This window comes from Diuraphis noxia, unplaced genomic scaffold (genome assembly GCF_037042655.1).
Source record: "Diuraphis noxia isolate RWA-SAM2 unplaced genomic scaffold, SU_Dnox_SAM2 contig0002, whole genome shotgun sequence".
In the NCBI taxonomy this organism is placed as follows: Eukaryota; Metazoa; Arthropoda; class Insecta; order Hemiptera; family Aphididae; genus Diuraphis; species Diuraphis noxia.
The window spans coordinates 61142393-61153567 of record NW_028301712.1 but is presented as its reverse complement, the minus strand read 5'-3'; positions in this window follow the sequence as shown (position 1 = coordinate 61153567).

Here is an 11175-nt window from a genome sequence, read left to right as displayed (position 1 = left end):
ATTTTGAAATTTAGATTTATTTAAAGTTAAATATAATATGAATAGATAGATAATTAGGTAAAAGCTGAGTAATATAAATAATAACTAGAAACATTACAAACAATTTAATTTGTCTTAATTCTAAAAATTAAATTTCGCACACAGTACGAAGGGTGTATGTTTTAATAATGTGTATAGATTTTTAATTTTTTTTTTAATAACACACGAAATAAAGTTTACTATCTTACTATATAATATAAAGATATTCCATTAAATATGAGTTTAATTAATAATTATCTGCGTACTCACATATATTACATTATTTACCTACATGTAATATATTAGAAATAGAGAATATTTTATTTTAATATGTATCGCACAGCTGTCTAGAAGTATGATAAATTAAAATTGTAATAACAGCTCATATACATTATAAAACATAAGTTTAACAATAGCACTCTATTATAGATCGTGTAATGCACTTAATATACTTGCATGAATATTTTTCTTTAAAAGTCTAATGAACCATTTAAGTGTTAGTGTATTGTAAAAATAAAAAATTGAATAAGTAGGTACATGTCTTTACTACACTGTATAATAATGTTTTCATGTCTATATGTAAAAAAACTAAAATGAACCACACCACCTGTTAATTGAGTTTGTTTTATTTATTTTTATTTTATTTTCAAGTCAAACTTAATGCCACCCAATTGGAATATTTTATATATTTTATTTTTAATACACAACTAGAACTACTTTTAGAACATTGTATTGTCCAAATGACCGTTTTATCAATAATTTATATCACATTTAAAGTATACTAAATCTTTACAACTGGATTATTTTCATTGTTTATTGAAGTTTTATGGGGGTGGTGTTTCTTTTGTGACCAAGTTAACGTTTTCTATTCGTGTCAGGAAGTAGAGTTATTCATAACGATTGTAATAATAAAAATAACAATACCTGCACTTATAGGTTATAAATTTATAAGTTATAGCCGTTATTTAATCTAACTAAAATATCTGATATAAAATTCTCATTATAATACATCTGTATAAAATGAATTTAATATGTGACTGTTGAGACCAGTATTATGTTTATAATGGAACGAATTTCCGTTTTAAAAAAGCTATTGTAGTAATTAATCCTAAATTTGTATTTTATTGTTTTTAATTTTCTTACATGGCTTCAACATATTTAATATTTATATTATTTATATCGTAAAATACTCTAACTATGTACTAATAAATCAAAGTTGATACGTTTCTATAAGATTATGTTTATCGTTTATCTTGTATATTTTAGTGTATTGTATAATAATATTTTTAATATATTGAATTTAAGTAAAGTGTTTGAAGATTATACGTTATGATATATTGTATTTACAATAAATAATGGCTGATGAAACATTTAAAGAATATTTTAAATTACAAAAAAAAAGCACTTCCGGACCATTTAGTGAACGCATAATGATGTACATTGATAATTGGCCGAACACTCGATAAAATGATAATGAAAAAGCGGGTAAGTCGTAGATGTCGCTCTGCTGTACAGTGGGTTACTGTAATAGATGGAATTAAATTTGAATCCAATGATATTATATCACTGTATACGAAAAACGATTCTGAGCGGAGACGGTTTATCGGTCTAGGATATATAATAGATTATTAAAAATTTTCAAATCTTAGATCTAAAAAAAATTTTTTTTATGATTTTCTAGCTTAAAATAATTTATGATTTTTTGTGATTTTTACGTATGTTGTTGAAATTCAAATTTTGAATGCTCGTAAAATAAAATTGTCACCTATGTATTTCTTTTATTTTTCAACTGCTATTGTAAAAATATGTTAGGAGCCTTGTATTAAATTTTCAAATCTTAAATTTAAAAAGAAAAACTTCTATAAATTTCTATCTAAGATAATTTGAACATTGCCATAATTTTTATGCATTTAGTCAAAATTTGAACTAAATGCTTAAAAAAAAAAAAAATCATGCCTATGTATTTTAAATATTTTTCAACTGCTATTGTAAATTTGTAACAATGTGTTAGGTGTCTTAGATTAATTTTTTTTTTTATTGAAACGAATCAAATATTTTAAAAATTTTATAAAATATATAAAATGCCTATATAAACATTCAGTGAAAATTTCAAGCACCTGCGGTAATTTGTTTTAGAGTTACATCAAAATAAGAAAATCGCTAAATAAGAAATCTAAATTTAAAAGCACATAAAAATTTAATTTGAATTTCTGGTGGGCATTTTTTTTTTGTGATAAAAATTGACAAACTTATAAGGAATCTTGTATTAAATTTTCAAATCTTAGATTTAAAAAGAAAAATTTTTATGACTTCCTAGCTTAAAACAATTTGCAGATTTTCGTGATTTTTAGGTATTTTATCAAAATTCAAATTGCATGGTGGATAGAATACTTATATAAATTCACATTCGGTGAAAATTTCATGTATCTATGGTCATTTGCTTTAAAGTTACATCAAAAACCAAAATCGATTTTGTCGAAACTGATAGTGCATAAATTTCCCGTTTTCCCCTTAATTTTTAGTTTGTTTTTCCCGATTATCTATAGAAAAATATTGAGAATTTTTTACTTTTAACCCCCGAAGTACCAACTAGATTCACTTTCTAATCGAACGAGGTACTGAAGTCAAAAATCGAAGCACTTTTACTGCCCCAAAACGTGATGACAGACACAGAAAAAACACACACCATGGGTAAAATCAATACATTCTTCGCTCCGCCCAGAATCTAAAAGTATGTAAATACTAAATATAAATATGTAATATAAATTTATGTATACTTATATTTAGTTATTCACAAATTTATCGATTTATCGTTATAAATTTCATAATAATTCGTTTTCCTAAATACTTTTGATTTCGTCCGAATAAACTTGACTCATCTGATTGTATTTATCATCATCGTTTTTAGATTACCTATACGAAGTAATTTCTTGGGAAAGTTTGCGAAATATCGCGGATCTATAATAATCGTGCATTCAGCATGATCCATTAAGTAAATATATACATAGACCCTGCAGTATTTGTACGAACGCGAAGGAAAAAATTAACAACGAAAACGATGATGATAATAATAAAAAGATTAAAAATATTGTTTTTTATTTTTTATCCGTTCACATTTACACGCCCGTTTCATGTCACAGTGACTGGTTGCAAAACCCTAATGCGCGTGGCGCAGGGCGTATCGGTGCACACGACTTGCGGTGGTGGTCGTCGGCGTCGTCCGGATGACTCGACCGACGGCAACAGGTGACCTACCGTGGGACCGCAGATTTCATCCGTATCGGCATTCCCACGTTTATCGACCGGCCGGCAAGAACGCGCGCTCGTTCAAATAGTCGCAGTCGTCCATAAAATACACGTCATAGGCAGGCAGGTACACAGTATCATGATGATAATAATAATAATAGTCATATTATTATACCATATTTTTTATTTTATTTTTGTATCTGCGCGATCGACGTGCCCCGTCGCAACTGCACGGGAGAGCGGTCCGATAGATCGAGACAAACTCTACTATATATATTATGTACGACTGCGGCGATACACGCGCGCACAATTATTATGTAATATTATGTTACATGGGCACGTGCGTTTATCGGTGACTATCGATCGACAAATTTCAACGGATCGAATGTGGTATACCTGCTGTATACATAGGTATAATAATAGTAAGAATAACATGTTATTGTTTTGTGTACCTATATCGGACATCGGGCTATACGCATTAAGTAGGTACATGATAATACATTATAATATTATATACGTATGGCGATCCGTCGATCCGCGATTATGACGAATACACGATCGCCACCGTCCCACCGATGCCGACCTCATCGGGAAATACTGACTCCGAACCGGTGAAACTGTGAAAGTGAAACGCTACAATATTACAATAATTCGTATTATATACATTATAACATGATCGTGATATTATTTCATCGTTGTGACTTAGGTCACACGACGTATTATTCGCGCGTCGATCAGAATCATCATGAGATATATGAATATTGTTCGCATTTCGATAACTTTGCATATATTATACACTATACAACCCACAACCTACAATATATTGGTAATGATTATTATTACGTGTCATATATTATTGTTATTATTATTATTGTGTGGTTGGCGAAATTAAAAATATCACAAATCCCACACGCGAAACTGTAATTCGAACAACTGTAAAATATTTATAATTCGCCTATTTAAATTGCGTTTACGTTTTAGATTTGTATGTTAATTATCAGATTGTATATAATTTCATTGTTTCACATATTTAATATTAGCATTAATTTTTCTTTCAAGAAACACTGGACATCGTTTATTATGATGTGTAATCATTACGTAGGTATATATATATATATATATATATATATATATATATATACACTTGTATATGTTATTATATAATATTATTCTAACATTATGTATAAAAACGATTATGCGTTTGTTAGTATTCGATAATTTCATTAACTACTGAACCAATTGACATGAAATGCTGCACTCAATATAATATAATATTCCTCGAAACTAGGAATAAGTGTTCATAAATTTGTTTTTGACCCACATAGATTGCTATCTAGGGTGGCCCACACAAAAATTTCGTTTTGGATTACGAAGTTCTACTTCTAATATTTGTTTGTTTATACATAGAGCTGTCTTGGTTACAAAAAATAAAAACTACCTTTATAATATAATATGTATATAAATTAATTAGGATTTAGGAAAGCTCACTCGTGCTAAATTTCTGGTTTCTAAAAGTATTTAAATACAATGCAATAACCCATAATTCCTCAATATACAATTTAAAAATAATTTGTTGACGTTTGTTTTATGCCTTTGTGGTAGGTTGTAGATTACACCACAGTGAAACCTCTAAATACCGGACACTCGGTCACTTAAACGTCGTCCGCTATTTGGAGGTGTCCGCTATTAAGAGGGGAAATATAGTGAGTACACATTACACCATGCATTCCCAAAATTCCATCCGTTTTTTGGAGGTGTCCGTTAAAGGAGGTTTCACTCTATATAAATTGAATTTTTTGCTGAATAGAACTTTTATAAAATCTCAATACAAAATAACCGTTACTACTTACTATAACATATGGACGAACAATTCGGGGATATAGAGTTTTCCAAGTTTATATTGAATACCTAAAATAAATGTCTGTTATTTTGTATAGCTTATATAAACATGAATATTATATTTACTCGACCGATTTTGACTATAACGTCAAAGACAGTACTAAGGAATATCAGAACATTTTAGAGAGTATATTTTTAAACACGTTTAAACACATATATATATTGTTATATTCAATTAGTCACATTTGCCCATCTCGGTTGAATTAGTTCACAAAGCTATATATTGGATCGAGAATTCGAGATACACTAAAATTTAAACATATACTGTGATATAGTGCCGTTTATTTTATATTTGTTAATTTTTTTTTTTGTTTTTTGACGAAGTCGAGTTAGTAGTTAGTTATAATATATAATACTATGGTGATGTATGTGTTAAAGCAGAACGTTGGTAGAGCAATGGAAGTGCGAACGTGTGTGGTAGAGTAATAAGAGTAATATTATGAATATTAATGTGATACTCTAGGTCCGTGATGAATGAAAACGATTTGTATGTTTAAACGAATTTGGTATTTTATTGTATATATAACACACACACATATATATAATAAATATATATATATATATAAACAAGTAACGCAATGATTATGTGGAAGTGGTGTATCTACGTCTATTATTACGGTAAAAAAGTAAAATTACTCATTCACATACCAATAATATATTCGAATCATATATACATATATTTTTGACTGTCGTCTCGTGATAAATCCCTGTCTGGTTCGTAAAAAAGACAATAAGGGATCGGCAGTCTTTTGTTATTCATTCCGGTCTCTTTTGAAATTTGAATGGCCCGATAATATAATGAATACACTATTTCCGTGATTTAACCCGATTTATAAATACGTCGTTCATCTTTTAATATAAAGACGATCAAACCGGAAATCCATAAAAAGAGTGTTTGAATGAATAAGTTTGTCCTTGGTTCGTAAGTAAATCTTTTATGTATATATTATTTTCTCATAGCACGAAAAGCGCGCGAACGTTCGTGATGTTATTTCTGTACTCCTATAGTTTAAGATTTATATCATCACGTCTTATGAAATATAGAATATGCATATAGGACCTGCCTTTAAATTCGTACTCTGCAAAGATTTTATTTTCCAGAGATTTTGTATTTAAAAAATGCCCAAAACTTTTAGATTCATTGGTAGTTGCAATTGAATTATAGAGCATTCAATAATTTAAACTATTGTCAACACTCAAAAATTGCAGAAAATTTTTGATTTTTGAATCGTAAGATTTACTAGACTTTGAGCAATTACTACAGTAGTGCAATCTTTAAAATATATTTATATTGATATAAATAGGTATAGTATAAGTAGACACTTATATCTATTGAGGTACGTTTGGGTAAAGAAATGGTAAAAAAATTTTTATACGGTGTTAAAAATCAAAAGGCAAAATAGGCCATCTTCCGGAAGCGGCAAGGTCGTCGCGCAGACACGTCCACAATATTATTTAGTGTGTCCGTGGAACAAATTATCAGTCCCGTCGTGAGTACCTACATCTCGAATGATGAAGGGCGGAAACGGTTGCGGCACAATATTTTACGTTTCAGGTGCGGAACAATACACAATAACACCAATCATGTTCATCATTTGGGGTTGAAACGGAAAGGAATATCACGGGCGCGAATCGATGCCGTCAATCATCAGCTAAATTATATAACGCGCGACGTGCACAGGTATAATATTATATACCTATAATAATAATAATATTATGTTGTATATTATTATTACGTGTTTATTGACAGCCGCGCTTTACGAAATAATAATTCCCATAATAGTAGTGGCGATGTCGGCGGAAAAGACAATACACTCATACATTTACCCGTACTCGCATATTAAATCATACAGGGTGATCCATTCAACGCAAGACATTCGCATTGTTTAAGAAAACACTGACGTTTTTGAAACTAGAGGTTTTTACTGATTTTTGAATGAAAAAATGATATAATTTGTTAATTTTATGTATTCAAAATCAGAAATTATAAAGAGTATTTTTTCGATTTATATAAAAATCTAATTTCGACAAGTTTAAATGACGAATGAAGAAGTGGATTAGCATTTTGAAAGGATACTCGCGCGGTTATATCACCCAACACAACTCATCAACAATTTACAATACTACTCATTCAAAATTTGATTTTTTTAATAAGTTTTTATACTAAGTTCGCAGAATAATTTCTTTCGTGGAATATTTCAAGTATAATAAGCGTAGATTCTCTATTACAATTTTGTTCTTTGAAGACATATTATAATTAAAAAACAAAAAAAATATTTTCAAAAACGTTAATAGTTTTTTAAATAATTATTGTTTTATGAATGGATCACCCTGTATAATGATTATTATTATAATTTACGGATATGCCGGAAGACGTTCGGAGAACAGGTGACCGCACTGCGACTACCAGTCCTCGCATATATTATAATACCTGACAGATATATACCTAAGCGCACACATATATATACTATATATAATATATATTATACCATTTATACCTACGTAGTATACGTACATTATCGCACGTTTAACGATATTATTTCCACTTCCCTTCCCTCCCCTCCTTATCACAGTCAAGTCCACTTGGTCATAAATAGTATACTGCACTACTGCTGCCACCACCTCCATTAATATACGTAATATAGGTAGTACAACTAAGCACTATACATGCAGATATATACATATGCTGAAACTAGATGTCGGTCCGGTTCCCACGGCCGTCGTCGACGGTCGTCCGTCAGTATAATCAGTATATATATATATATAACATCTATACAATAATATATCCCTACACACAGTTCACGAATCAACATGTGCGTCGGAATTATAATAATATAATATAATATAATAGACATCCCTCCGAGTAATTAACCTATCGCCCCCTTATATGCCCGCTACCTATATAGAGCGTATTATCGGCTATTATTGTACCTATACTGTATATGTTTATCGTCGGCTTACACGGTATCCGGACACACACACACACACATACATGCATCATTTACATTATACACGTATCACACACGCACACACAAATACACGATAGAGTCGCTTGTTGACCGACCGACGACGGAAATGCAATTATACACGCGGCGCGCCCGTTATCTGAGGGAAGAGCTGTGGACCGGAAACTCGGCCGCGGATCTCTCACGTTGACTCCGTACCGGAACGTTGACTTCGGCCGCCACCGCCACCGCCACCCCTACCCCAAGCGTTAATGCCTATCATGTAGGCGTACATAGTGGAGCGGGGGTGGACATCTGTTGTACCTGCACAGTGCCCGCAGGACCTGTAATGAGCGAGGGTACTTCGGTGGAAGTTGCGGTGGGTGCGGGTGGATCTGTTGCAGCGTGTTCGACGATCGTATCTCGCGAGACCGTTACGAAATTCGCGTTTTCGAAAAAACCGTTTTTCCCTATACAACAGACTATATAGGGATAAACAACAGCAGCTATAACAGAAATATAAAATATACGCTGCACACATTATCGTATAATATAATATATTTTATAATCAATATTTATTCGTTTAAAAAATTCACCCCCCCCCTTTCAACGCAAGAAGTTATAACTACAACCGTGGTGTTTGAATAACTATCATAATGTTACCAGTTTGTTGAATTCCGACCTCAAAATGTCATATGCATCATACAAGTGTTTATCAAAATTGATATGCTAATACACTATTATAACATAATATAAATATTAAAAATTAGTATATTCATAAATGTTCATAACGGATCTATTGATATAGCTTACAGTAATATTATTTGAAACACTTTGGATAGGTATTAATGAAGCGAACGTCAAAATCCATTTTACACGAATATAAATGACAAATAACGTGTGTGTTGACTGACTAAATTCGTCTGCATAAACGTCAAACTTGTATACGTTTGTCGCATTAAATATTATACGAAATCGATTAGAGCAGGTACAAACGTTTACAAAGGTAAACTCTCATACATATACCACACATGCGCTTCTCCGTATCTTTCATGCGCAACGCAAACATATTGTATATAAGTCGGACAATCCTTTCGCGACATGTATTACGTCAATGTTTACATGCAGGACACGGCAATGGGGCGATAATGATGTATACATATATGTATATATATATATATATAGGGTACGTGTGATATGTGGCGCCAAAATATTACGGTTAGCGACAAATAAAAATTGTCACCGCTGAATATACATATATATGCTTTACATTATGTGATCTTCTCCCGTTATATATTTTGTGTACCTACATTATAATATATATTTTGGTAAAAGTATACCTATACGGAAAGGGGCGAAAGAAAATATTATACAAAAGACGAACAAAACATAATATATATGCCACGGGCATAACAATATGTGTTTTGTTCGTCTCGGGGTCGCACAGTAGGCGGGTTGCCATATTTTGCAATTATTTTACCCTCGCGCGGCGGAGTGGTTTTTTTAGCTCGTCGTCGTCATAGCGTTACAAGAACTACTCTAATGCGTATATATCATATTATGGTGTATAGGTACGCCATCATTAAATGTACCCTTTGAATCTCGCTTGCTGTGTAATAATAATAATACGACAAAAAGTCACAGCTCTTTTATTATAATATTATATACCATATACCTATATTTCTAAATATATAAATATATATATATATATATATGGGTATTGGATATGCTGTTCACACAAAGGCGTGTAAAGTACGATTAAAGCGAAATAATACTAACGTTTTTGTTTGAAGCGGAAAACAGACAAACCGAAAACAAAAAATTAGTCAAAACATGAATTAAACTTTTAATTGAATAATTATATAGTATAAAAATAAAATTACATAAATTATTTAAAGAGATAATATAATGAACAAAAAATGTTTGTTTGTAATTATCAATTTTTGGATATGACTCTAAATTTCTAACTTCTTACACCTACTTTTAAGTTTGAATACGTTATTTTCATTTTAATATATTTACTCGTGTATAGGTACGTTAGGTACTTCAAGGAGTGTGGGCTCGTTCAAAAATTATGGAATCTATTATTTAATATTTAATGAATTTACTATACCTATATTAAATTACAAAATTAAATACGATAATTCATTATTATACCATAATGAAACTCAACATAGTATAAATTAATAGAGTTATACACAATGTGATGAGTAAGAAATACGGAATTGGTTCCTTGGTCAAAATAAAGTATACGAAATACGAATTTAGTTTGATAAATTACAAAAGTGATAATTATCATTGTTCAAATTAGTTCCCACACGTACAAACAAAGGTCATGATTGTTTAACTAATATGTTGTTAAGACCTGTATAGATGGCCAGGGCCGTATTTAGGAATTTGACACGAAGGGGCAACAAAAAAAATACGCATCATTAATCATTATACAATATACAAATTTAAATTATAAAAAAATTAGCCACCCTCTCCTACTTAGCCGCCCGGGGCAACAGTACCCTGTAGCTCCCCTCTAAATACGGCCCTGTAGATGGCTGTGATTTATCACTTAAAACATGAGAAATGTCGTCTACTTCAGATCAAACCACACGATAATTTCTCGAATTGTTTGACTGTAAACTGCATTTAGACTTTTCACTAATAATTAATGTAGCTCAAATAATATTTTTTTTAATAACTGAAAAAGATACCCAAAACGTTTGTAAATGTTAACCAAATGTTTTTTAATTTCTTTTAAACTTCATCCTTATCTTAATCATCTTTGACTTGATTGATATTCGGTTAAACTGTTTTTACATAGCTACTTATTTTATTATTCTCAGCATTGGAAAAAACGTATACATTATACAAGTTTAACTTACATATTAGTTAAAACCCTCTTACTTTGAACCCCCTCCCCTATCATACCCGTATTGTATATTTCACAGTGGCTCCAATATGCTACATGGGAATCGATTAGGTAATTTCAGGTAATAGCTATAGCAAGGGTCCTAATAATGAACGTTGAGAGTTGTAAAAGCTGATGCGAATCCGTACAGCGTTAGCCTAGTAA